The sequence below is a fragment of the Monodon monoceros genome, unplaced genomic scaffold, assembly GCF_005190385.1.
Source record: "Monodon monoceros isolate NGI ecotype Baffin Bay Population unplaced genomic scaffold, NGI_Narwhal_1 Super_Scaffold_11, whole genome shotgun sequence".
In the NCBI taxonomy this organism is placed as follows: Eukaryota; Metazoa; Chordata; class Mammalia; order Artiodactyla; family Monodontidae; genus Monodon; species Monodon monoceros.
The window spans coordinates 47,868,797-47,894,724 of record NW_021703767.1 but is presented as its reverse complement, the minus strand read 5'-3'; the positions used below and the strand labels follow the sequence as shown (position 1 = coordinate 47,894,724).

At 41.2% G+C, this 25,928-nt stretch overlaps 1 protein-coding gene across 2 annotated transcripts in view; it reads right to left on the bottom strand.

The window, feature by feature from the left end:
- The window catches only part of TMEM45A (transmembrane protein 45A), a 102,568-nt gene extending 77,120 nt beyond the window's left edge, over positions 1 to 25,448 (bottom strand). The window contains exon 1 of one of the 2 annotated variants that reach the window (XM_029214873.1): positions 25,136 to 25,448. The gene's annotated coding sequence lies outside the window, so the exon portion shown is untranslated. The remainder of the gene's footprint in view (positions 1 to 25,135) is intronic. The other variant, XM_029214875.1, reaches the window with a different exon arrangement.
- Positions 25,449 to 25,928: the final 480 nt, after the last annotated feature.

The window sequence follows — 25,928 nt, the reverse complement described above, 5'->3', positions numbered from 1 at the left end:
CTACAATAAGCAGGCTGTGGAAACACTATGACTACGAGAGTTAAGAATGGCAGGCCATGACTCCAATGCTAGGGAAGGAGGGTTAGAGGAAGAGTTGATAAACTAAAGGTAACTAAATATTATTGAGTTTCTACCGGGAGACAGATACTACACTAGGCTCTTTGCTAACATTATTTCATTAAATCCTTACCACTCTAGGAAGCTGGTATTATTAACCCCATTTTACAAACAAGGAAACCAAAGTTTAGAAAGATTAAGTTATTTGCACAATATCACACATACACAGTACAGTCAAACTAGGTCAATATGAATGAAAAGTTCTTGCTCTTTCACACTAAAAGTTACTCTAGAAATGGTGAACTAACCTTTGACTGTTTCAAACCAATTCTCCTTTCCTAGTCACTCATCATCTTTGATCTGAGTAGATCGAGCACCTTAGATTTGAGGCAGAAGGGTTACGAAATAAGAAGCTAAAATGAAGCCTTCATGTCTTAGTTAATGCTGAAAATTTGCCAACAGAATAAAAAAATCAACAGGCTGTAATCTGACACCTTTCAGTCAGTTTTACACACATACACACATCCATGTGCACACCAAAAGCAACTAGTAGAAAAACACAATATTAAAATTTACCACACTTTTACCTTTACCAGCATTCCCCATGGCTCATGAGTATCAGAGACATGCCGCTCAGTAGCAGACAACACGGGCAGATGCTGCTTTAATGCTCAAGAAAGTTAAGCATCTTTCACCAGCATCAGCCTTGCAACAGCCCCAGAGAAATTCCTTTTATTCCTCCCACTCACATGTTTCTCCCTGGGCATTGTGTACATTGCCAGTGGCCTCCACCTCCACCCAACTTACAGAAACCTGGCCCATAATACCCTGTAATTAATGTCATCAGACATGTAAGGCTGTCAGCCCACTAAGCATGCTCTCTGCTCAGCAGAAGACACTGTCTTTTGCAATCATGGAGGCACTCCCCAGGCACTGTCTGCAGGTGTTTCTCCAGTACCTGAGACGAGTCACATCCTTTTATTCCCATTCTCACCAAGTCTGCCTCCTGACTAATCATTTCTATGAAACTGTTCAACCATCTAGCTTAGGTGGCCAGGGTGGAAGCACAGTAAAAGTCGAAGGCTTCCTTGGGGATTAGGTCCACCCATGACGCTGCTTCTCTCTCCTGGGTCAACCTACCAAGCCAACCCACTCACACCCATTCCCACCCAAGGGGAGTAGATAAATGCTGCAGTGTGTGTGCACCCCTTACCTGTGCTTAGCTGCACCTATGAAGATTAAGAAAACTTAGGAATGAATATTTACAACCATTGCTGCTGGGTTCAGTATTTGGGCCCACCAGCCAATAAGAATGTTTCTTAGTTCTTACCTAAAAAAATAAGACATACTGGACTGTATGTAAAAAGCACACATGAAATTGAGGTTGTGCTATTTAAGTGCCATAACACAAAGTAAACCAAGGAGATGTAGAAAATGCTTCTTTTCAAAGGACAAGAGTACCACATGTTGCAAAGACCTGAATCATTCTTTTAACGAGAGGTTCTAAATCAGTATGGAAATGGTTCTAGAAGGTGAAAAGAGACCTCTGAGAACCTCCTCTTAAAGGAGGTTAAATATGCAATCAATTAAGATCAAAGAATGGGCAGCAGTTTCATTAGGTGCTCGTCTGGATACATAAGCTTGGAGAAAGGTGGTGAAACGGGTCCTTGATTTTATTTTCTCACTTGTGTTACACTTGAGTGACCCTGGAGCATACAGGCAGAACCAGCTACACGATTTGTACGGCCAAGAGCAAAATGAAAATGTGGGGTCCCTTGTTTACAAATTGCTGGGACTTCCACAACAGTGACAGTAGAGCATTAAACCAAGAATGAGGCCCTCCCATCTAAACTGGGCCCTGGAGATTGGTTCAAGATGGCGGAGTAGAAGGACGTGTGCTCACTCCCTCTTGTGAGGGCACCGGAATCACAACTAACTGCTGCACAATCAACGACAGGAAGACACTGGAACTCACCAAAAAAGATACCCCACATGCAAAGACAAAGGAGAAGCCACAATGAGACGGTAGGAGGGGCACAATCACAATAAAATCAAATCCCATAACTGCTGGGTGGGTGACTTACAAACTGGAGAACACTTATAACACAGAACCCACTGGAATGAAGGTTCTGAGCCCCACATCAGGCTTCCCAACCTGGGGTCTGGCAGTGGGAGGAGGAATTCCTAGAGAATCAGACTTTGATGTCTAGTGGTATTTGACTGCAGGACTTCGACAGGACTGGGGGAAACAGAGATTCCACTCTTGGAGGGCACACACAAACTACTGTGCACATCAGGACCCAGGGGGAGGAGCACTGACCCCATAGCAGGTTGAACCAGACCTACCTGCTAGTGTTGGAGGGTCTCCTACAGAAGTGGGGGGTGGCTGTGGCTCACTGTGGGGACAAGGACACTGGCAGCAGAAGTTCTGGGAAGTACTCTTTGGTGTGGGCTCTCCCAGAGTCCACCATTAGCTCCACCAAAGAGCCAGCTAGGATCCAGTGTTGGGCTGCCTCAGGCCAAACAAACAACAGGGAGGGAACCCAGCCCCACCTATAAGCAGAGAAGCGGATTAAAGTTTTACTGAGCTCTGCTCTCATAGTAACATCCAGCTCTACCCACCACCAGTCCCTCCCATCAGGAAACGTGCACAAACCTCTTAGATAGCATAATCCACCAGAGGGCAGACAGCAGAAGCAAGAAAAACTACAATCCTGCAGCCTGTGGAACAAAAACAAAATTCAGAGAAAGATAGACAAGATGAAAAGGCAGAGGGCTATGTACCAAGTGAAGGAACAAAATAAAACCCCCAAAAGACAACTAAATGAAGTAGTGATAGGCAACCTTCCAGAAAAAGAATTCAGAATAATGATAGTGAAGATGATCCAGGACCTTGGAAAAAGAATGGAGGCAAAGATCGAAAAGATGCAAGAAATGTTTAACAAAGACCTAGAAGAATTAAAGAACAAACACCTAGAAGAATTAAAGAACAAACAAACAGAAATGAACAATACAATAGCTGAAATGAAAAATACACTACAAGAAATCAGTAGCAGAATAACTGAGGCAGAAGAACAGATAAGTGACCTGGAAGACAGAAAGGTGGAATTCACTGCTGTGGAACAGAATAAAGAAAAAAGAATGAAAAGAAATGAAGACAGCCTAAGAGACCTCTGGGGCAACATTAAACACAACAACATTTGCATTATAAGGGGCCCAGAGAAGAAGAGAGAGAGAGAAAGGACCTGAGAAAATATTTGAAGAGGTTATAGTCAAAAACTTCCCTAATATGGGAAAGGAAATAGCCACCCAAGTCCAGGAAGCACAGAGAGTCCCAGGCAGGATAAACCCAAGGAGAAACATGCCGAGACACATAGAAATAAAAGTGGCAAAAATTAAAGACAAAGAAAAATTATTGAAAGCAGCAAGGGAAAAATGACAAATAACATACAAGGGAACTCCTATAAGGTTAACAGCTGATTTCTCAGCAGAAAGTCTACAAGACAAAAGGGAGTGGCATGATATAATTAAAGTGATGAAAGGGAAGAACCAACAACAAAGACTACTCTACCTGGCAAGGATATCATTCAGATTCAATGGAGAAATCAAAAGTTTTATAGACCAGCAGAAACTAAGAGAATACAGCACCACCCAACCAGCTCTACAACAAATGCTAAAGGAACTTCTCTAAGTGGGAAACACAAGAGAAGAAAAGGACCTACAAAAACAAACCCAAAACAACTAAGAAAATGGTAATAGGAACATACATATCAATAATTACCTTAAACGTGAATGGATTAAATTCTCCAACCAAAAGACACAGGCCCGCTGAATGGATAAAAAAACAGGACCCATATATATGCTGTCTACAAGAGACCCACTTCCGACCAAGGGACACTACAGACTGAGAATGAGGGGATGGAAAAAGATATTCCATGCAAATGGAAATCAAAAGAAGGCTGGAGTAGCAATATTCACATCAGATAAAATAGACTTTAAAATAAAGAATGTTACAAGAGACAAGGAAGGACAATACATAATGATCAAGGGATCAATCCAAGAAAAAGATATAAGAATTATAAATATATGTGCACCCAACATAGGAGCACCTCAGTACATAAGGCAACTGCTAACAGCTATAAAAGAAGAAATCAACAGTAACACAAAAATAGTGGGGGACTTTAACACCGCACTTACACCAATGGACAAATCGTCCAAACAGAAAATTAATAAGGAAACACAAACTTTAAAGAACACAGTAGACCAGATAGATTTAATTGATATTTATAGGACATTCCATCCAAAAACAGCATATTACTGTTTTCTTCTCAAGTGTACATGGAACATTCTTCTCAAGTGTACACGTAACATTCTCCAGGATACATCACATCTTGGGTCACAAATCAAGCCTCAGTAAATTTAAGATAATTGAAATCATATCAAGCATCTTTTCTGACCACAACGCTATGAGATTAGAAATCAATTACAGGGGGAAAAACATAAAATACACAAACACATGGAGGCTAAACAATACTTTACTAAATAGTCAAGAGATCACTGAAGAAATCAAAGAGGAAATCAAAAAATACCTAGAGACAAATTACAATGAAAACACGATGATCCAAAACCTACGGGATGCAGCAAAAGCAGTTCTAAGAGGGAAGTTTATATCAATACAAGCCTACCTCAAGAAACAAGAAAAATCTCTATTAAACAATCTAACTTACACCTAAAGCAACTAGAGAAAGAAGAACAAACAAAACCCAAAGTTAGTAGAAGGAAAGAAATCATAAAGATCAGAGCAGAAATAAATGAAATAGAAACAAAGAAAACAATAGAAAAGATCAATAAAACTAAAAGCTGGTTCTTTGAGAAGATAACCAAAATTGATAAACCATTAGCCAGGCTCATAAAGAAAAAGAGGGAGAGGGCTCAAATCAATAAAATTAGAAATGAAACGAGAAGTTACAACAGACACCGCTGAAATACAAAGCATCCTAAGAGGTTACTACAAGCAACTCTATGCCAATAAAATGGACAACGTGGAAGAAATGGACAAATTCTTAGAAAAGTATAACCTTCCAAGAATGAACCAGAAAGAAATAGAAAATATGAACAGACCAATCACAAGTAATGAAATTGAAACTGTGATTAAAAATCTTCCAACAAACAAAAGTCTAGGACCACATGGCTTCATGGGTGAATTCTCAAACAGTTAGAGAAGAGCTAACACCTATCCTTCTCAAACTCTTCCAAAAAATTGCAGAGGAAGGAACACTCCCAAACTCATTCTATGAGGTCACCATCACCCTGATACCAAAACCAGACAAAGATACTACACAAAAAGAAAATGACAGACCAATAACCCTGATGAATATAGATGCAAAAATCCTCAACAAAATACTAGCAAACAGAATCCAACAGCACATTAAAAGGATCATATATCATGATCAATTGGGGTTATCCCAGGGAGGCAAGGATTCTTCAGTATATACAAATCAATCAATGTGATACACCATATTAACAAATTGAAAAATAAAATCCATATGATCATCTCAATAGATGCAGAAAAAGCTTTTGACAAAATTCAATACCCATTTATGACAAAAATGCTCCAGAAAGTGAGCATAGAGGGAACCTATCTCAACATAATAAAGGCCATATATGACAAACCCACAGCAAATATCATTCTCAATGGTGAGAAACTGAAGCCATTTCCTCTAAGATCATGAACAAGAAAAGGATGTCAACTCTCACCACTATTATTCAACATAGTTTTGTAAGTCCTAGCCACGGCACTCAGAGAAGAAAAAGAAATAAAAGGAATTCAAATTGGAAAAGAGGAAGTAAAACTGTCACTGTTTGCAGATGACGTGATACTATACTTAGAGAATCCTAAAGATGCCACCAGAAAACTACAAGAGCTAATCAATGAATTTGGTAAAGTAGCAGGATAGAAAATTAATGCACAGAACTCTCTTGCATTATCATACACTAATGATGAAAAATCTGAAAGAAATTAAGGAAACACTCCCATTTACCATTGCAACAAAAAGAATAAAATACTAGGGAGACAAAAGACATGTATGCAGAAAACTATAACATACTGATGAAAGAAATTAAAGATGATACAAATAGATGGAGAGATATACCACATTCTTGGATTGGAAGAATCAATATTGTGAAAATGACTATACTACCCAAAGAAATCTACAGATTCAATGCAATCCCTATCAAATCACCAATGGCATTTTTTACAGAAGTAGAACAAAAACTCTTAAAATTTGTATGGAGACACAAAAGACCTTGAATAGCCAAAGCAGTCTTGAGGGAAAGAAACGGAGCTGGGGGAATCAGACTCCCTGACTTCAGACTGTACTACAAAACTACAGTAATCAAAACAATATGGTACTGGCACAAAAACAGAAATATAGATCAATGGAACAGGATAGAAAGCCTAGAGATAAACCCACACACCTATGGTCAACTGATCTATGACAAAGGAGGCAAAGATATATAATGGAGAAAAGACAGTCTCTTCAATAAGTTGTGCTGGGAAAACTGGACAGCTACATGTAGAAGAATGAAATTAGAACACTTCCTAACACCATACACAAAAATAAACTCAAAATGGATCAGAGACCTAAATGTTAAGACTGGACACTATAAAACTCTTAGAGGAAAACATAGGAAGAACACTCTTTGACATAAATCACAGCAAGATCTTTTTTGATCCACCTCCTAGAGTAACGGAAAAACAAAAATAAACAAATGGGATCTAATGTAACTTAAAAGGTTTTGCACAGCAAAGGAAAATACAAACAAGACGAAAAGACAACCTTCAGAATGGGGCAGGGGGAGAAAATATTTGCAAATGAATCAACAGACAAAGGATTAATTTCCAAAATATATAAACAGCTCATGCAGCTCAATATGAAAAAACAAACAACCCAATCAAAAAATGGGTAGAAGACCTAAACAGACATTTCTCCAAAGAAGACATGCAGATGGCCAAGAAGCACATGAAAAGCTGCTCAACATCACTAATTATTAGAGAAATGCAAATCAAAACTACAATGAGGTATCACCTCATACGAGTCAGAATGGGCATCATCAGAAAATCTACAAACAATAAATTCTGGAGAGGGTGTGGAGAAAAGGGAACCCTCTTGCACTGTTGGTGGGAATGTAAATTGATACAGCCACTATGGAGAACAGTATGGAGGTTCCTTAAAAACTAAGAATAGAATTACCATATGCCCCAGCAATTCCACTACTGGGCATATACTCAGAGAAAACCATAATTCAAAAAGACGCATGCACCCCAATGTTCATTTCAGCCAGGTCATGGAAGCAACCTAAATGCCCATCGACAGACGAATGGATAAAGAAGACGTGGTACATATATACGATGGAATATTACTCAGCCGTAAAGAGGAACGAAATTGGGTCATTTGTAGAGACGAGGATGGATCTAGAGACTGTCATACAGAGTGAAGTAAGTCAGAAAGAGAAATACAAATATCGAATATTAACGCATATGTGTGGAACCTAGAAACATGGTACAGATGAACCAGTTTGCAGGGCAGAAATAGAGACATAGATGTAGAGAACAAACGTATGGACACCAAGGGGGGAAAGTGGCAGGGGGAGGGGTGGTGGTGGGATGAATTGGGAGATTGGGATTGACATATATACACTAATACGTATAAAATGGATAACTAATAAGAACCTGCTGTATAAAAAATTAAATTAAATAAAATTCAAAAAAATAAAACTGGGCCCCATGCAATTATACAAGGCACAACGATGAAGCTGACCCTGAGATAAAGAATTTGTCTTCTGGTTGTTGAGAGACCTGTAGGGAAGCTACAGTGGAATTAGATGCTCTTGGACATCATTCATCCTGGGCAGAATGCCCTGGGAAGCTCTATGACTCTATGAAGGGTCACTTTATTCTAGTATCACTTGGAGAGAAGAGTAATTCCTGCCATCTGATAAAGTCCTGAACTGGACTTCCACAAACGTGTCTGTTCCCCTGGGAGATTAAAAAGCTTTCTGCCCCTGAGACTAAATAGACATTTCTCCAAAGAAGACATTCAGATGGCCAATAGGCACAAGAAAAGATGCTCAACATCACTAATTATTAGAGAAATGCAAATCAAAACTACAATGAAGTACCACCTCATACTGGTCAGAATGGCCATCATTAAAAAGTCTACAAATAACTAATGCTGGAGAGGATATGAAGAAAAGGGAACCCTCCTACATTGTTGATGGTAATGTAAATTGGTGCAGCCACTATGGCGAATGGTATGAAGCTTCCGTAAAAAACTAAAAACAGAGTTACCACGTGATCCTGCAATCCAATCCTGAGCATATATCTGGAAAAACCTATAGTTCAACAGGATACATGTACTCCAATGTTCATAGCAGCACTATTTACAATAGCTAAGTCACAGCCTAAATGTCCATCAACAGACGAATGGATAAAGAAGATGTGGTATATATACACAATGGACTATAACTCAGCCATAAAAAAGAATGAAATAATGCCATTTGCCACAACATGGGTGGACCTAGAAATTATCATACTAAAAGAAATGTCAGAAAAAGAAAGATAAGTACCATATGATATTACTTATATGTGGAATCTAAAATATGACACAAACGAACTTATTTACAAAACAGAAACAGACTCACAGACATAGAAAACAAACTTATGGTTACCAAAGGGGAAAGGGAGAGGAGGGATAAATTAGGACTTGGGGATTAGCAGATACCAACTACAAACTACTATATATAAAATAGATAAACAGCAAGGTCCTACTGTATAGGTATATAGAGATAGAGATATACCTGTATAGGTGTGTGTGTGTGTGTATATATATATATATATATATATATATATATATATATATATATATAAAACTGAATCACTTTGCTGTACACCAGAAACTAACACAACATTGTAAATCAACTTTACTTCAATTAAAAAAAAAAAAGCTTTCTGCCCCTGTAATTGGTACTTATTTAAGATTGACTGGGCCCCAGTTAACCTAACCAACTGGATTGATCTGGAAAAATTGATCTTGCAGGGGTGGACCCAGTAAGAAATCTGAGTGCTTGGTGGCAGAAGATTTTCTGTAATTTTGGTTAAAGAAGAGATCTCTCTACCCTAACAAGTTGGAAGAGAATTCTTTGGTCATCAGCTTGGAAATGGTTGGGTTTTATAAGAACTAGTTACAAAAAATATGACTCAACCATATGACTAAGGGCAGTAAATTAGTCTTCAAGCAGATTTCCAACAAAGGTTTTTAGAAGATTGGCTCAGTTGCTTCTCTTTTCTCTTTCTGCTTCTTAGCTGGCCTTCCCTCTTCATGTTGTTCAGGCCCTCAGTGGAATAATAATCAGGTCCTTCCCTTTCCATCTACCACCACCACCACACCCAATCAAAATCCACTCATCCTGTGAACCAAATGGCCCCTCTAATAAATTAATTTTAGAAATGTGGTTACTGATGACATGGACTAGAGGTGGAAGTGAGCCCAAAGGAAGGCCAGTGGAGAAGCTCATTTAAACCAGAGTCTTTCTGCCAAGGATGCCACTGCTTTCTCCAATCACTAGTCTAATGGTCCTTTCTATAAGAGTAAGATGCTCAGTGATGTAAGCTAACTTGCTTATCATTTCTCCAATGACTTAGAACACCAGGAAAAAATAATCATTCACCTTTATTCTTGCTTTTTTATTCAACATAGACTCAGAATTGTCCCTGATGGATTGCTTCTCAAATCATACCCACAGGAAAAAGACAAAAAGATGGACTTTGGTTTGGAGATGGTGAAGGAGAAGATACTTCTCAATATCATTTGTTAACTAAAACATGGAAAAGTAAAGTGATGAAGTGCCAAACAATGAAGGAGAGATGATACTCCCGCAGCTTCTCATGAAATTTTACTTTCTCAGGCCTAAGTTCCCTCATTAACAATACTCCATCCCCAAGCCTGGCCGTGTGCTTCATGATTCAGCACCATCAGTGACTGATACTGCACCAAAAGGAAAATCCAGAGGCTTCACTGTGCTCAGTTTAAGAGTCAACACTGTATACCATAAAACGTAGGACCACTGTACTGTCTGAGTATAGGTGTGGGTGTGTTTTCAGGACAGCCCAAACCTTTTGTTTTCACAAGAACTGGTTTCATGCCAGTGTCAGGATACTTCAAAATCCAAACATCCCCTCAGTTGACCTTTCTCCATTTCTAACTTTTTAAAAACTCCTTTCAAGACAGGAAAAGAATGGGTTGTCTTCATTTCATAAAATAATCTTGAAGAAGGAGCTCTAGAGTGGCATGTAAATTAGATTTCCAATCCAAAAAATAAGATCCACAGAAAAGAGGAGGGAAAATATCCCACCATAGCCTCTTCTGAATCCCGTGCAATTTCTGGGAAAATGAGGTTCAGGAGAAAGTTGCCGACAGAAGGGCCATCGTGGGTTTGGGGGGAAGAGGAATGAGAGTAGAGGGCAGAGACAAAAGTGGGGAGATGGAAGCAGGACTGAGACTGAAGCAAAGTCAAAGGCTCCTGCCCCCTTCAAGGGTTTCCCATTGTCAAGCTGATTCTCTTCTCATGGAAAAATAAACTTCCATCTGAGAACCAATCAGAATGTAACTGCTTTTCAGGGCTCAGTTGTTTCATCCACTCATTCCACCCTCTCTAACTCATTAGCACACAAGCAAAAATAATTAAAAATAATGCCAAAACAAAACCAGCACCGCCTACCACAATTAACAATCGTTATATTATACCTAGCTTTTCTGTGCATTTCTCACCAGAAACCATAACCTTTGTCCTTGATTGCATCTTCCTGGTGGGCTGAAAGTCCCAGATACGTGCAGGAATACAGAATGTGGTCCTAAGCTCATCAGGTAAAGGCAGAAAGCCTCAACCATACTCTTTTTTTTTTTTTTTTAAGATTTATTTACTTTACTTTTTTTTTGGCTGCATCAGGTCTTAGTTGCGGCATGTGGGATCTTCATTGAGGCATGCAGGATCTTTCGTTGTGGCGCGCGGGCTTGTCTCTAGTTGTGGTAGCAGGTTTTGTCTTCTCTAGCTGTGGTGCACAGGCTCCAGGGTGGGTGGGCTCTGTAGTTGTGGCACTCGGGTTCCAGAGCTCATGGGCTCTGTAGTCTGCAGTACGCAGGCTCAGCAGTTGTGGGGCACAGGCTTAGCTGCCCCGGGGCATGTGGGATCTTAGTTCCCTGACCAGAGATCGAACCTGCATCCCCTGCATTGTAAGGCAGATTCTTTACCACTGGACCACCAGGGAAGTCCCATCACCCATGCTCTCTTAATGTCTTTCATACCTATCTCTCTCACTGGAAAACACCAGAGAGGAACAGAACCTCCTCCAATCAATGCTGATTTGAAGGAACTGAAAGTGATAAACTTACTCCATCTAGCACTGCTGCTGCTGTTGTTATTATTTTCATTATTGAATACTGCAAGTGAATCGTTTCTGCCACAAGAACCATCATAGTGACTATGAGAATACTTACCAGTATGCATCCCTGCACCCCAGCTGCAGTAACCCAATCCATAGTACAGTCGACATTAGGAATAAAAGTAAAGTTTTTGAAGACCTCTGATCAAAATCCTCTTTTCTAGGCGAAAACGTGACTTTTAAGACCCCTGCTTTAAAAGACAAACTGTGGGGCTTCCCTGGTGGCGCAGTGGTTGAGAATCTGCCTGCCAATGCGAGGGACACGGGTTTGAGCCCTGGTCTGGGAGGATCCCACATGCCGCGGAGTGGCTGGGCCCGTGAGCCACAACTGCTGAGCCTGTGCATCTGGAGCCTGTGCTCCACAACGGGAGAGGCCGCGACAGTGAGAGGCCCGCGTAAAAAATATATAAATAAATAAAAATTTTAAAAGACAAACTGACTTGAGACTTCCCTGGCGGTCCAGTGGTTGGGACTTCACCTTCCAATGCAGGGGGTGTGGGTTCAATCCTTGGTCGGGGAGCTAAGGTCCCACATGCCTTGCGGCCAAAAAACCCAAACAAAAAACAGAAGCAATACGGTAACAAATTCAATAAAGACTTTAAAAATGGTCCATGTCAAAAAAAATCTAAAAAAGACAAACTGACTTCCAATTTTTTCAAAGACTGACCATTTAGTCCCAATCCTTCAAAGAAAGTAACATTTCCATCAAATGAGAGTAATGGTATCTTGTTGTCATCTTCAAGTAGGAGCTTTCCTACAAATTGATCTGAGATACAACATTTTAAGAAACATATACTTTTCCAGCATCCAAGAGGTTTATAAGTTGTATGAAGAAAAGCCATATATCAGCACCAGCAGAATGGGAGAGGATTGCAAGGTGCTTAGCACCAGCCAAACTGAAGATAACTTGTTTTTTCAAGCAGCAAAGCGTCTAAGAAGAGATATCCAGAAGATATGGTGTCAGGCTGAACTTCAGGGCAGTGACGAATCAGAGAAACACACCTGGTGACCAAATTTAAAACTATCTAATTCTCAGAGGAGAATAGACAGCCCAGGCTCAAAGCTTGGAGCTCAGTTATGGACCCCCAGAGCATTAAGCTCATGCATGACCCCAGAGTAACCTCTCTGACCCAACCTCAAACTGCTGGTGAGAAGTAGAGGTCTGAATCTTCAGCCTTGCTCACAGTCCTAACATGACATTGGTGACTTCAATCCCTGTACACTCCTGTTGAATTTCAAAGGCTTCTGGTTCTAGACCCTGGCTTAACCCACCCCTTAGACCTGTCAGCAGATCTTGGCCTCCCTGGTTTGGCCCTTACTGCTCTCTAAGGCATTTGATTCCGAGTCATCCATTGGCCTCAGAGAATTAGCCCCACCTCACCCTCCATTCACTGTCCCCTACTCCCAGCTCCAACCCTTGGGATGGATACATGATGCACTTGGCTGAGTTTACCTTACCATAATCCAATGCAGAAGCTGGAGTTATCAAACACAGGAAAAGTATTTCAAAAAAACAATAATAGACATCAAAGAGGAACTGCTATCTCAGAAGCCAAGGTAAATATCAACACAGACAATGGTTTGGCAGACTCCGGCTTGTTATGTACAAAATGTTACTCTGAAGGCCTCGACTATTTGACTTTTTAATGGTACAAAAATGTGTATGGAAATACACCTCCAGGACAGTCAAGGACAGTGTATTTCCATTTTAAACACAACTGCTTTACTTTTTTTTTTTTTTTTTTTTTTGTGGTACGCGGGCCTCTCACTGTTGTGGTCTCTCCTGTTGCGGAGCACAGGCTCCGGACACACAGGCCCAGCAGCCATGGCTCACGGGCCGAGGCGCTCCGCGGCATGTGGGATCGTCCCGAACCGGGGCACGAAACTGCGTCCCCTGCATCGGCAGGCGGACTCTCAACCACTGCGCCACCAGGGAACCCCGGGTATTGCTTTTTTATGATTTGTTAGGCACGCCTGGAGCAGTGCTCAGTGTAGGGTTAATTATTCCCCATTACTGAGGCCAGATCTTCCTGAATGTTCTGCCCAATACTTCGTGAACTATGAGTTTTCCAGTCCGGTTGGAGGGAATAAGCAATATTCCCAGACTTCTGTGAGTGCAGGGCACTGCTCTCCACCCCCTCCCCGTCCCCTCCCCCATCTTTGCACCCCTTCCCCCTTCCCCCTTCCCTCCAGCCTCCTGTAGTTGCCTCACTTGCTCTGATGAATCCTTGAGGGGCCTTTCTGCAGACCTCCAGTGCCCTCTCTCTGTGCAGCTCTCTTGGTTCTAGAGCTCTGTCATGAGAACTCCAGCCACCTTGGTTTCCCTGGGCTCTTAGCATCACCTCCTCACCTCAGGAAGTAGGAGTTCCACCTGCGGCTCAGCCTGGAACCTCTATCTGGCAGCCAGCTGGAGCAGTCCAAGCACTCACCACTTTTTTTTTTTTAAACATCTTTATTGGCGTATAATTGCTTTACAATGGTGGGTTAGTTTCTGCTGTATAACAAAGTGAATCAGCTATACATATACACATGTCCCCATATCTCTTCCCTCTTGTGTCTCCCTCCCTCCCACCCTCCCTTATCCCACCCCTCTAAGTGGTCACAAAGCACTGAGCTGATCTCCCTGTGCTATGTGGCTGCTTTCCACTAGCTATCGGTTCATTCTCAAGCCCTCACTTCTTTTGTTTGTGATTTCTTGGGGATCGTTGCCTTCCCACTGCCTGATGTCCAGCGTTTCAAAAACCGTATATTGTTTCATATATTTTATCTGATATTATTTCAGGTTATTTCAGGCAAAAGAATAAATCTGGCCCTGTTATTCTATCTTGGGCAAAAACAGAACTTCTTTAAAATTCAGCCAACTTAGCACTAAATACCAGTATTACACAGAAAAGATACTATCAATACTTTAACCCGTGTTTTTCAAAATAAGGTCCTTGAGCCACCTGCCTGAGAATCTCCCAGGATGCTTGATAAAATGAACATTCCTACTTCACATCCCCAGATCTACTGAATATAAATTTCTTGCCGCTAAAATTTGACAGTTGTTTTCATTACCATGACAATTCATTAACAAAAGACAATAAAATTCCTCTTCTGAAAGTTGGGAAATCATTAGAATTGGCAATGGGTTAAAAAGGCAAGGAGAATATTGGGAGTTCAGCTTGAAATGATGTTCACAACAGCTGTTATAGCTTTCAGCTACAAAAGCATGCTCTGTATAAACCATGACTCTCCATGGCTACATGAGCAATTTTGGAGCTGCTTCCTACTCATTCATTGAAACAGTAGTGCTCCATTTGGAGACTGGAAAGCAATGGTGAGATGGGGAGAGAATCTTGACTGCCTCCACACAGAGGGCCTCTGGATGGCCAGTGTTCAGGGCCAAAGTCAAACCAACCAAGAAACTGTTTTGCCAGGATGTGTGCTTCCCCTCAGCTCACTGAATAAAGTCATGCTCCCCACCAATGAATTTTCATCAACAGTAACAACAATCACACTATCAATCTTTTATTCTCCAATCTCAAGAGCAATTGGAATGACCCCTGTACCATCCTGACCCATATCAGTCCCATGTTCTGAGGAAGGAAACAAACAGCCTAACACGCTCGTATAAGGTGTGAACAGAATATGGATATCATGAGGCTGAGTCTATCAGAGGAGCAGTAGGTTACATTACTCGAGCAGAGTTCCTCACAAATCTTCTCTGGGACTTGGTATAGGCCATCTCACTCATTTTGAAGCTAGTGGCAAAGTTCTCGCTCCTGGAGGAAGTGAGGGAAGCACGAGTGCAAGCTTGAGCTTGTAGACGAAAGAACAAAACAAAGCGTATCTCACATCTCAAATCATTATGTGTTCTCTACCTGAACCTACTTTTTTATCCAAAGTCTGACTACATTTCATTAGCATTGGGGGAAGAGTGGGCAAGGCGGAGATGGAGATGGGAGAATGTAGGCAGAGCCAGATTACCTTTCAGCCCATGGTAAATATCTGGACTTTATGTTAAATGCAGTGGGAAGCCATTGCAGGGTTTAAGCAGGGGAATGATGGGACCTTATGTGTATTTTTAAAGAATCATCCTGGTTGCTTTGTGGCACATCCTGGTTGCTTTACAGGGGGCAAGAGTGAAAGCAAGGAGAACCCTAGGACAATGCTAGTGAAGCCACAGTCTGTGGACCAACACTAGTAAGCAAACTGTTTACCATCTGCAACAAGATAATCACAGAAACTGACAGTAAACGTTTAGAAACTTTAAAACATTTTAGAGTAATACGACATTGCTGCAACATCCAAATAGGAGTTTTCATATTTTTACAAAAATGTCAAGCTTCACTGGACCGAGGGAAAAAAAATAAAACCAAAACCAAACTGATCCTTTACCACAGATAGTCTAATACACTGTGGCAGTAATTCAGGCCAGGGGTGATGGATGCCGGAACTAGGGTGTATCAGGCACAGAGGATACAAAGTGTTCACCCTCCCAGGATTACAAAGGATGGTAAGAGGAATCTGGCAGATCAGGACAAGGAATCTGGTGCACACAGAAAGACCTCTACCTCTGCTGACCAGCACTAGACTCGACTACTCACCAACCCTCTGAAAAGTTGCCATCAACAGCAGCTGCTTCACTCCTGAGTGTATTACACATGGCATAAATGTTAAGCGTTCAGACACTGAAATGAGGTTATCCTATGTTTAAGTCCTGACTTCATCACTGTGTGATCTTGGAAGAGTTACTTAACCTCTCTGGGCCTCAGTTACCTCATCTATAAAATGGGAATAATAAGAGCCTCTACCCCATAAGGTGTCCATGAAGATAAGATGAGAAGAACCCCGAGAAGAGGCTGACATCTCATAAATGGTCACTCAGCCATTAGTTTTTTGTGTATTCTTCTGGGAAGAAAGAGCTTTAAAGCATGATGACGGTTACATAATCTCTATCCTCCGTGGAGCACAGTAAAGTTCACAAAACCCTATCACATACAGTACTTCATGACTCCTCTCTTAGAAGTAGGGAGAGACAGGCCTGATTTTCTGATGAGGAAAATGAGGCTTAGTGTCCATACAGAGGTTCCCAACTTGCCCCAGGAGGATGAGGTATTGATTCATCCCTCTTCTCCCCACAGTGGAAACAACCTGTCCGAAAAGTCACACAAGCAGCAAGAAAAAAAACCAGATCACTGTGCTCTTCCACAGTCTGTCTTCATGCCCTTAGTGCATACAAACCGAAGGCAGAGCAGGAGGAGGAAAAGCAACACCAGAGATGGAGAAGCTGGGGTTCAGTTCTCCTTCCTGCCGGCTTAAAGGTAAGGAGCATCTAGGTCTCTGACCCCAGTTCCCCCATTCTTCCTCAACTCAACTTTCTCTCTCCCCCTTATTACCCTCTCTTCCTCGGACCTTTATCCCCAAGGTTCAGCTGTGACATGATTTTGGTGTGAGTATTTTTCATGATTTTTTTCTTCTTCACTAACATTTTTAATGTTATTGAATTTTCATTATTTATTAAACATACAGTGTCACTAAAACTGTCCTAAATATGCTCCTTACTACCATACCTCTCTCTATTTTGGCTTTTCCTCTCTTCCTTTAAGAGTTTTTGACAATCATTAGTCTGAATTATTCCTGGCTTACAGAGAGAGGAAGCAAGAATCAAATAATTGGAGAAAAGCTCTCTGAGCTAAAGAAAGACTTGGGTCTTCAAATGGAAAGGACACATCAAGAGAAAACAGGATGTTAAAAAATATTTTTTTTTAAGATCCATACCTAGACATATCAAAGTGAAATTCAGAACTTTATACTTTTTTAATTTAAAGTGTAAGGATAGTAATTTAATATAGGGCTACTTGGATATGAAGGATGCCATTTGAATTTTATGAGAGTAGTTATTAATCCCAATATTTTGATATTTTAATCTATCATTTTGTCTGTAGAAGAATATTTTAGGAACTAATATATCTTTTTCTGAAGAAATACTTACCCAAAGTTCAAAAATCGCCTAAATTTCACTTTGGTTTCTTTTTCTTCTATTAAATTTATGACAAATGAAATATAATACTTTTTGCTGAAAATGTATTTGGTGGTAGACTCTGGGCCAGAGATAAACACAGTGTCTCTACACAAGAAACTGGGTCTATTTGGCCTCCTAGTTGTTGACTCAAGTCAGAAAACAGACTAAGTAGGATTTCAGGTCATTAGGAGGGAATTCAAATGCCTCCTAAACACCTAAGTTCCTACCAGGAAATGACACAGCCACGAGGGAATTTTGGCTCTGAAAACAGTGAAGTTAATGGGAGCTCTACATAATTTGGTGAGAAAGAGTTCACCTTTCAGCTTAAAGAAGTGAGTTTTTATGGGAATGAGGCCACAAGGAACAGTGCAAGCAGTCTGATTTGAGAAGCTTAGCCCAATGCCACTCTTACTTTAAGTGGCTTGGTCTTCTATAGAAAAAGAACATTCTTCCATTTGAGCTTCACCTACTGTTCTCCATGACAAGATATGCCACAAAAATCTATACATCTCAGGTGACAGGTTGAGAATTGTATATTATACATGTATATGCTTATGTATGTGTGGAGCTAAAAAAAAAAACAAAGGCAGAACAATGAATATAATATGGTCTCATTTATATTTTAAAATTATATTTATGTTTAGATCTATACCTGTGAGTGGATTCTTGGAGAAGGTCTAGAAGGATACAGGCCAAACTACTAACAAAGGTACCTCGGGGACAGTAGCGAGATGGGAAGAAAGCAGGTAAGAAAAGGGGAAAACATTACTTTTGACTCTATACACTGTTTCAATTATTTCAGCTCATATAGATTACTTTTTTAATTCTAAAGCCAAAAAAATTAGAAGGGTTAGGAAAAAAGAAACAAACAAAAAATGAAAGAAGGAAAGAAAGAAAGAAAGAAGAAAGGAAGGAAGGAAGGAAGAGAGAGAGAGAAAGAAGGGAAGAGAGAGAGAAAGGGAGGGAGGAAGGAAGAAAGGGAGGAAGGTGGAAAGAGAGGAAGGAAAGCTATCAGCAATCAATGCCCTTTAACCATAGCAAAAATCTTTCTTTCTTGGAGAGAGTAAAAGTTATAAGAAGTAGAAATTTTGAGTAATTCTATGAGGAAAAAATTAGCACTTTAGACATAGTTTGAAAAATAAGTCAAGGATGAATCAATATTTTAATACTATGTCTATATGTATTCTAATGGTGTTTATATAGAGAACATTATAATGATTAATAAGTGAACTGCTTAGATAGCCACATACAAAACAATAAAGTCGGACCCTTACCTCCATCATATACAAAAATTAATTCAAAATGTATCAAAGACCCAAACATCAGAACTAAAACTATAAATCTCTTAGAAGAAAACATAGAAGAAAATCTTCATGACACTTGATTTGGCAATGATTCTTGGATATGACACCAAAAGCACAGGCAACAAAAGAAAAAATACATTAATTGGACTACATCAAAGGACAATACCAACAGAGTGAAAAGGCATCCCAGGGAATGGGAGAAAATATCTGTAAATCATATACCCAATAAATAGATAACATCAAGAATATATAAAGAACACCTACAACTCAATAACAAAACAAAACCTGACTTAAAAATGAGCAAAGAACTTAAACAGACATTTCTCCAAAGAAGATATACAAATGGTCAATAAGCACATGAAAGGGTGCTCAACATCACTAATCAGAAACACAAATCAAAGACACAATAAGATATCACTTCATATCCATGAGGATGGCTGTTATTAAAAATAAAAACAAACAAACAAAAAAACCCAGAACAACAAGTGTTAGCAAGGATGTAGAGAAATCGGAATCCTTGTGCATTGCTGATAAGAATATAAAATGGTGCAGGGCTTCCCTGGTGGAGCAGTGGTTAAGAATCCGCCTGCCAATGCAGGGAACACGGATTCGAGCCCTGGTCCAGGAAGATCCCACATGCTGCGGAGCAACTAAGCAGTGCGCCACAACTACTGAGCCTGCGCTATAGAGCCTGTGAGCCACAACTACTGAAGCCCGCGTACCTAGAGCCCGTGCTCCGCAACAAGAGAAGACATGACAATGAGAAGCCCACACATCGCAACGAAGAGTAGCCCCCACTAGCCGCAACTAGAGAAAGCCCACGCACAGCAACAAAGACCCAACGCAGCCATAAATAAATAAATAAAATTTATTTTTAAAAATAAAATAAAACGGTGCAGCTGCTGTGGAAAACAGTATGGCAGGTCCTCAAAAAATAAAAAATTGAATTACTTTATGATCCAGAAGTAATTCCACTTCTGGGTTTATACCCAAAATAATTGAAAGCAGGAACCCCAATAGATATTTCTACACCAATGTTCATAGCAGCATTATTCACAACAGGCAAAAGATGTAGTATTAGTCAGGGTTCTCCAGAGAAATATAACCAATAGGATATAGATATATAGGTAAATATATATGAAGAAAGAGAGAGAGAGATTTATTTCAGGAATTGGCTCACATGACTGTGGAGGCTGGTAAATCCAAAAGCTTCAGGATAAGCTAACAAACTGGAAACCCAGGGAAGAGTTGATGCTGCAGTTCAAGTCTTAAGGCAGTCTACTGACAGAATTCCCGCTTCAAGGGAGACCAGTCTTGTTCTATGAAGGCCTTCAAATGACTGGATGAGACCCACCTACATTATGGAAGCTAATCTGCTTTACTCAAAGTCTACTAATCTAAATGTTAATTTCATCTAAAAATACCTTTACAAAAATATCTAGAATAATGTTTGACCAAATATCTGGATACTGTGGCCTAGACAAATGGACACAAAAGGTTAACTTCACAGAGGGAAATAACCCAAATACCCATCAACATTTTGTTTGGGATAAACAAAATGTGGTATATACATACAATGGAAAATTATTCAGCCTTAAAAAGCAATGAAATTATGACACTTACTACAATATGGATGAACCTTGAAGACATTATGCTAAGTGAAACAAGCCAGTCATAAAAGGACAAATACTGTATAATTCCACTTATAAGAGGTAACTAGAGTAGTCAAATTCATAAACACAGAATACAGAACGGTTGTTCCCAGAGGCTGCGGGGAGGGGAGAGGAAGGTAACAGAGAGTTATTGTTTAATGAATAAAGAGTTTCAGCTTGATGAAAAAGTTCTGGAGGGACTTCCCTGGTGGCACAGTGGTTAAGAATCCGCCTGCCAATGCAGGGGACATGGGTTCGAGCCCTGGTCCGGGAAGACCCCACATGCTGCGGAGCAACTAAGCCCGTGCGCCACAACTACTGAGCCTGCGCTGTACAGCCCGCATGCCACAACTACTGAAGCCCACGCGTCTATAGCCCATGCTCGGCAACAAGAAAAGCCACCACAATGAGAAGCCCACACACCGCAACGAAGAGTAGCCCCCGCTCGCCGCAACTAGAGAAAGTCCCCGCGCAGCAACGAAGACCCAAGGCAGCCAAACTAATTAATTAAATAATTAATTTTTTTTAAAGTTCTGGTTGCACCATAATGTGAATATACTTGATGTCACTGAACTATACACTTAGAAATGGTTATAATGCCAAATTTTATGTTATGTTTATTTTACCACAGTAAAAAAAAAATGAATTGCTTACATGTATAGGCTTTACTATGACGCAGACACCATGCTAAATGCCTTATATTGATTTTCTCATTTAATGCCTTTGATATTCCCATTTTATAAATAATAAAGCCTAGAGAAAGTGACTTGCTCAAGGCACACTAGTAAGAAGCAGATCTAGGGTTGAAACCCTTCATCTGACTCAAAAATCCATGTGCTCAGTCAGTGTGCTATACTGAAAAGAGTGACTACCTTAAGGTAAGGAGACAGAAAGCAAATTAAACTGTTTTTCAAGTAATATGTTAAAGTTGATTAAACATATTAAAATTTTTAAGAATGAATTCCCCCCAAAATATCGAATCCAGACTGGGTATGACTAATAATAAGACACCTAAAATAGTCCTTCGTTAACCTTCACCATGAGACATTCTTATCCCCAAACCACAGCATCTCCAGAAATAAGACAAGAAACCAGGCTGCCCAAGAAATAGGAATAGAAAGTGTACCTGGCATCTGCCCCATTCTTCCACAAGCCTTGGAACATTTCATAGTTTCTCTATTATTTTTAAATAAAACTACTGTAGTTCCATTTATATTTTTAAATTATATTTACGTTTAGATCTACACCTGTGAGTAGATTCTTGGAGAAGGACTGGAAGGATACAGACCAAACTATTAGCAAAGATTACCTCTGGAGAAAGTAGTAAAATGGAAAGAAGGCAGGTAAATAAAGGGGAAACCATTACTTTTGACACATACACTCTGTTCCAGTTTCTCAAAGGATTCAGTCATTCAACTGACATTACTGAATGTCTACCGTAAGTCCAGGGTCTATGGTGGTTCTGTTCAATCAAGATGAAAAGACAGAATGATTATCTGTAATGAGCTCCATCTAATAAACAAGTAACACATCTCCTGTCTGCATGTGCAACGCAGCCCATAGACAAGACTCAAGTTGGTATTATGGTCCCTACAGGGAATTTTTACCAACCCCACTCCTCCAAATGGTCCCTCCCCCTCCAGTGATTCTCCCTCCATGGACTTCTTGACTACCACCGCCACAAACAAGAAGAGCAGCCCTGCTGTATTGCACCCAAGGCAGCATAGGCTAGTGGTGAAGGCTTGGGCTCTGGAGTTACACCGTCTGGGTCTGTGTCTGTCATTTGTACAGTGTGACCTTGGGCAAGTTTCTTAATCCGCCCATGCCTCTGTCACCTCAACTAATAGGTACCAACCCTCACAGGATTACTGAGAGGCTATATGAGTTAAGGCAGGTAAAGCACTCAGAACAATGTCTGTCATATATTAAGTGTTCAGAAAATCCATTACTCACAGATGGATCAAATAACCTTCTAGAAGCAACAGACTGTCCCAGGGAAAAGAAATAAAAGATCATCCAACGGAAGAGGGATCTTAGAGATCATTTTACAGATGATGGCACAGAGAGGGCCATAATGGCTCAATGTCTTGCCCAAGGACATGCAGGTGGTCCACGGCAGCATCAGGGCCAGACTCAGGTTCTCTCTGACACAGCACAGTGCTCTCGAGGAAGAGAAAGCAGAGCTCTCCAAACTGACTTGTCACTTAGGTGCATACTACAGGTCTCATCTACTTTAATACTTGTGCATCCTAAAGTTATAAGTATTAGCATGTGAATGCTCGATTCTCTGAGCAGCATGAAAAAGAGCTTTTTGGCACACACTGTGTGTGTGTAGGGGTTGGGGAGGGGTGCAGGTGCAACAATCACATCCATGTCAAAGACTTTAGGGCATGACCTGTTTCTGAAATGTAGCCTCGGTAATAGTCCAGGATGCCAGACCACTTCAGCAGAGCTCCAAGACAGCCACCACAGAGTGAGTCCAAAAAGTGGAGCTGAGACTCACTGGTCAGTCCTGCAAGGCCCTGAGGTGGGGGTCACTGAAGCAGTGGAGCAGATCAGGAAGGGTATGCTGGGCAAGGGGGAGAAACTGAGAGATGGATCATTCCAGAAACACCTCCAACTATGTAACTGCTGCAAGTTCAGCTTGTGACCCCCTACCAATCTTACTTCCCAAGCCTCTCCTTCCCCACAGAGAGGCTCTCCATGCCGCCCTCTCCTACCCCTCCCACTTTTCCAACCTTTCTACCTACTAAGCTCTCACAGATTATCCCGCATCACAACCCAACATCCCCCCAGGAGAAATTCACACTTTTCAGCCTCAGTGCATTTTTGCCCATGCTTTCCCTTCCTCCTGGAGTGCCTGCCACCTTCTGTTCTATGATCCCTTTCCCCTCAACCAAAGCCATTTGGCAAAATCCTCTTCCAGAAATGCCAACCCTTTCTTGAAACCATCCTCTTTCCCAGAGGGAAAGATCCTCTTTCTCAGAGCCCTCTAGGTCTTTCTAAGGCACTTGATAAATTCTACCTCATTCCCCTCTCCAAACTCTCTCTCCTTTACAGCCATATACAATGCCCAATTAACAAGGGGTCTGCACTCAGTAAACACTAGTTGCTAGTGTAGAAGTCAAAATGCTGGCTGGGAAAACAAGTGCAGCAGGGGAAGCCAAAAAGGACGGCAATGGAGAGTGTGCACAACAGCAAAGACTAACTCTGTGCCAGAACCAAGGGTTTAACGCGCGTTAACTCACCTAGTTTTCAAGACAATCCCATGAGATAGGTGCTATTATCAGCACGTACAAAGGAGGGAACTGAGGTATGATGGGCTGAGTAACATACCCAAGGTCAAACGGCAGGGTTTTAAATTGAACCAGGCCAGCTGGCTCTTTATACTGATTCTCTGCAACACTGTTCCTTCTAACCCTACATCCCTGAAAACCACTTCACCTCTTCCACTCACAGTGTGCAGTGCCTTTCTGAATCAAAAACACACTTTGCAACTTGCAATTGTGGCACCTACTGCTTTCTAAGTCAAAAATTAAAGATCAATTCTGGCCACAACTGCCACAAGAGTAAATAACATATGATAAAGTCTCAAATCTAAAACATTGCTTAAACAGAGACAATTATAGATGTTTGGGATGGAATGGGCCTCTGGCCATTCACCTAGCTCAGTATTTGCCATCATTTCCATTTTAAAGTCCTGAAATATATACCAGAATTATGTGCAAGCACAAACATCTAACAGCATTCTGAATATTACTCTGATAGAATTATGGGGGTAATAATATAATTATAAGCTTATTGATGCACACAGTGGTCTATCACGTTTAGTGTGGTTTTTTAACAATCATCAAGGAATTTGGGCCTACCACTAAGGACAGGAGAATATAGAAAAGACACTGAGCTACATTCACATGTAAGTGAAACAGTAATTACCTATATAATTCAGGATTTAAATAATTTAATATTAAATATCCCATTAAAGGAAGCAAAAGTTTTGTTAATTCTGAATAAGCCAGATAACTTTTCAATCTTCTGACGAAACGGGGGGGGGGGGACTTCCGTGGTAGTGCAGTGGTTAAGACCCCATGCTCCCAATGCAGGGGGCCTGGGTTCGATGCCTGCTCAGGGAACTAGATCCCACATGCATGCCATAACTAAGAGTTCACATGCTGCAACTAAGGAGCCAGCCTCCCGAAACGAAGACCAAGCGCAACCAAATAAATAAATAAATACTTTAAAAAAAAACAGGGAGGGGGGATGGATAAAAATTCCAGCTTTACAAATGTATACCTGTTCTCACAGAAAGAAAATAGAAAAATAAATGTATCAATAGATTCAACTTTGAAGTTAGGAGAGGCTTTTTACAGGATAAGTTATTTCTGTTCCCAGAAAATTTTTAAATAGCATACAGATAACCCCAAAATTAAATTTAATTAAATTACATTAAAATGTTAGCAAAGCAGAAGAAAAGGAAACGAGGTTCTGTGCAGTTTGTGGCAGCAAGCGATATTTTTCTCTCCCTGATGAGAAGGCTTAGTGAGAACAGCAAAAAGACGCAGGGTAGAGATCACAGCGGGAGAAATAAGATACCCAGCACGTACCCAAAACTTACCCAAATCGGTCTTACTCAACGCTATTTTTCCCACTTTGCCAGTTTTAAATCAGACAGCGGCTGGGCTTTTGCTGTTGCTGTTTCTGTCCTTTTGATCCCAGAGCCCCATGAAAGTTAAACTGTGTGTTGGATGGGATCTGGCCCCGTCTCGCATTAGGGCGAAAAAAGTTTTAAACTTGGATTCCTGGTTGCTTCTTTGGAAAAGTGAATAAATAAGTGGCTCAAAGGAGAGGACGTGGGGGACGTGCTCAGCTGACGTCGGGCCCGCGAAGGGGCCGCACAGTTCCTCAGCGCAGCTGTCCAGATGTGCCTCATCTGGTTCCCCGGCGGGGCACGAGCCTCGGCGGCCACGGCTAGCAGAAGCTCCAGCTCATTGGTCTCCGGGGCTCCTCGCTTGCCGCCTATTGGCCGGCCGGCCCGCCACTCCCTCGGTCCTTGGGCCCGCCCCCCGCCCGCCAGGCCATCTCGCTCCATCCTCAAGAGGAACCTGGAAGTACAGCCAGGGCGCTGATGTGGCACTCGGCGGCCGCTGCGGGCGTGGGAGCGGCCCGGCCGGAGACAGGTCCTCCTCACCCAGGGCTTGCCCCTGTCCTGGCCCCTGTTATACCGATCCTTTCCAGCAGTTAGGCTGGTTTGTTTAAACAGGATGATTTCAATCTGTTCATGGGCTGAAATTAATGCGCGCCCCGCGCTGGCTTAAATCCCCAGCATTTCCGAGTTAAAGGGACTGGGGCTCAGGGATGCCCACGCCCCCAAAGGGCCTTCAGGCCATGTCTCAGAACTTCAGTCTCCC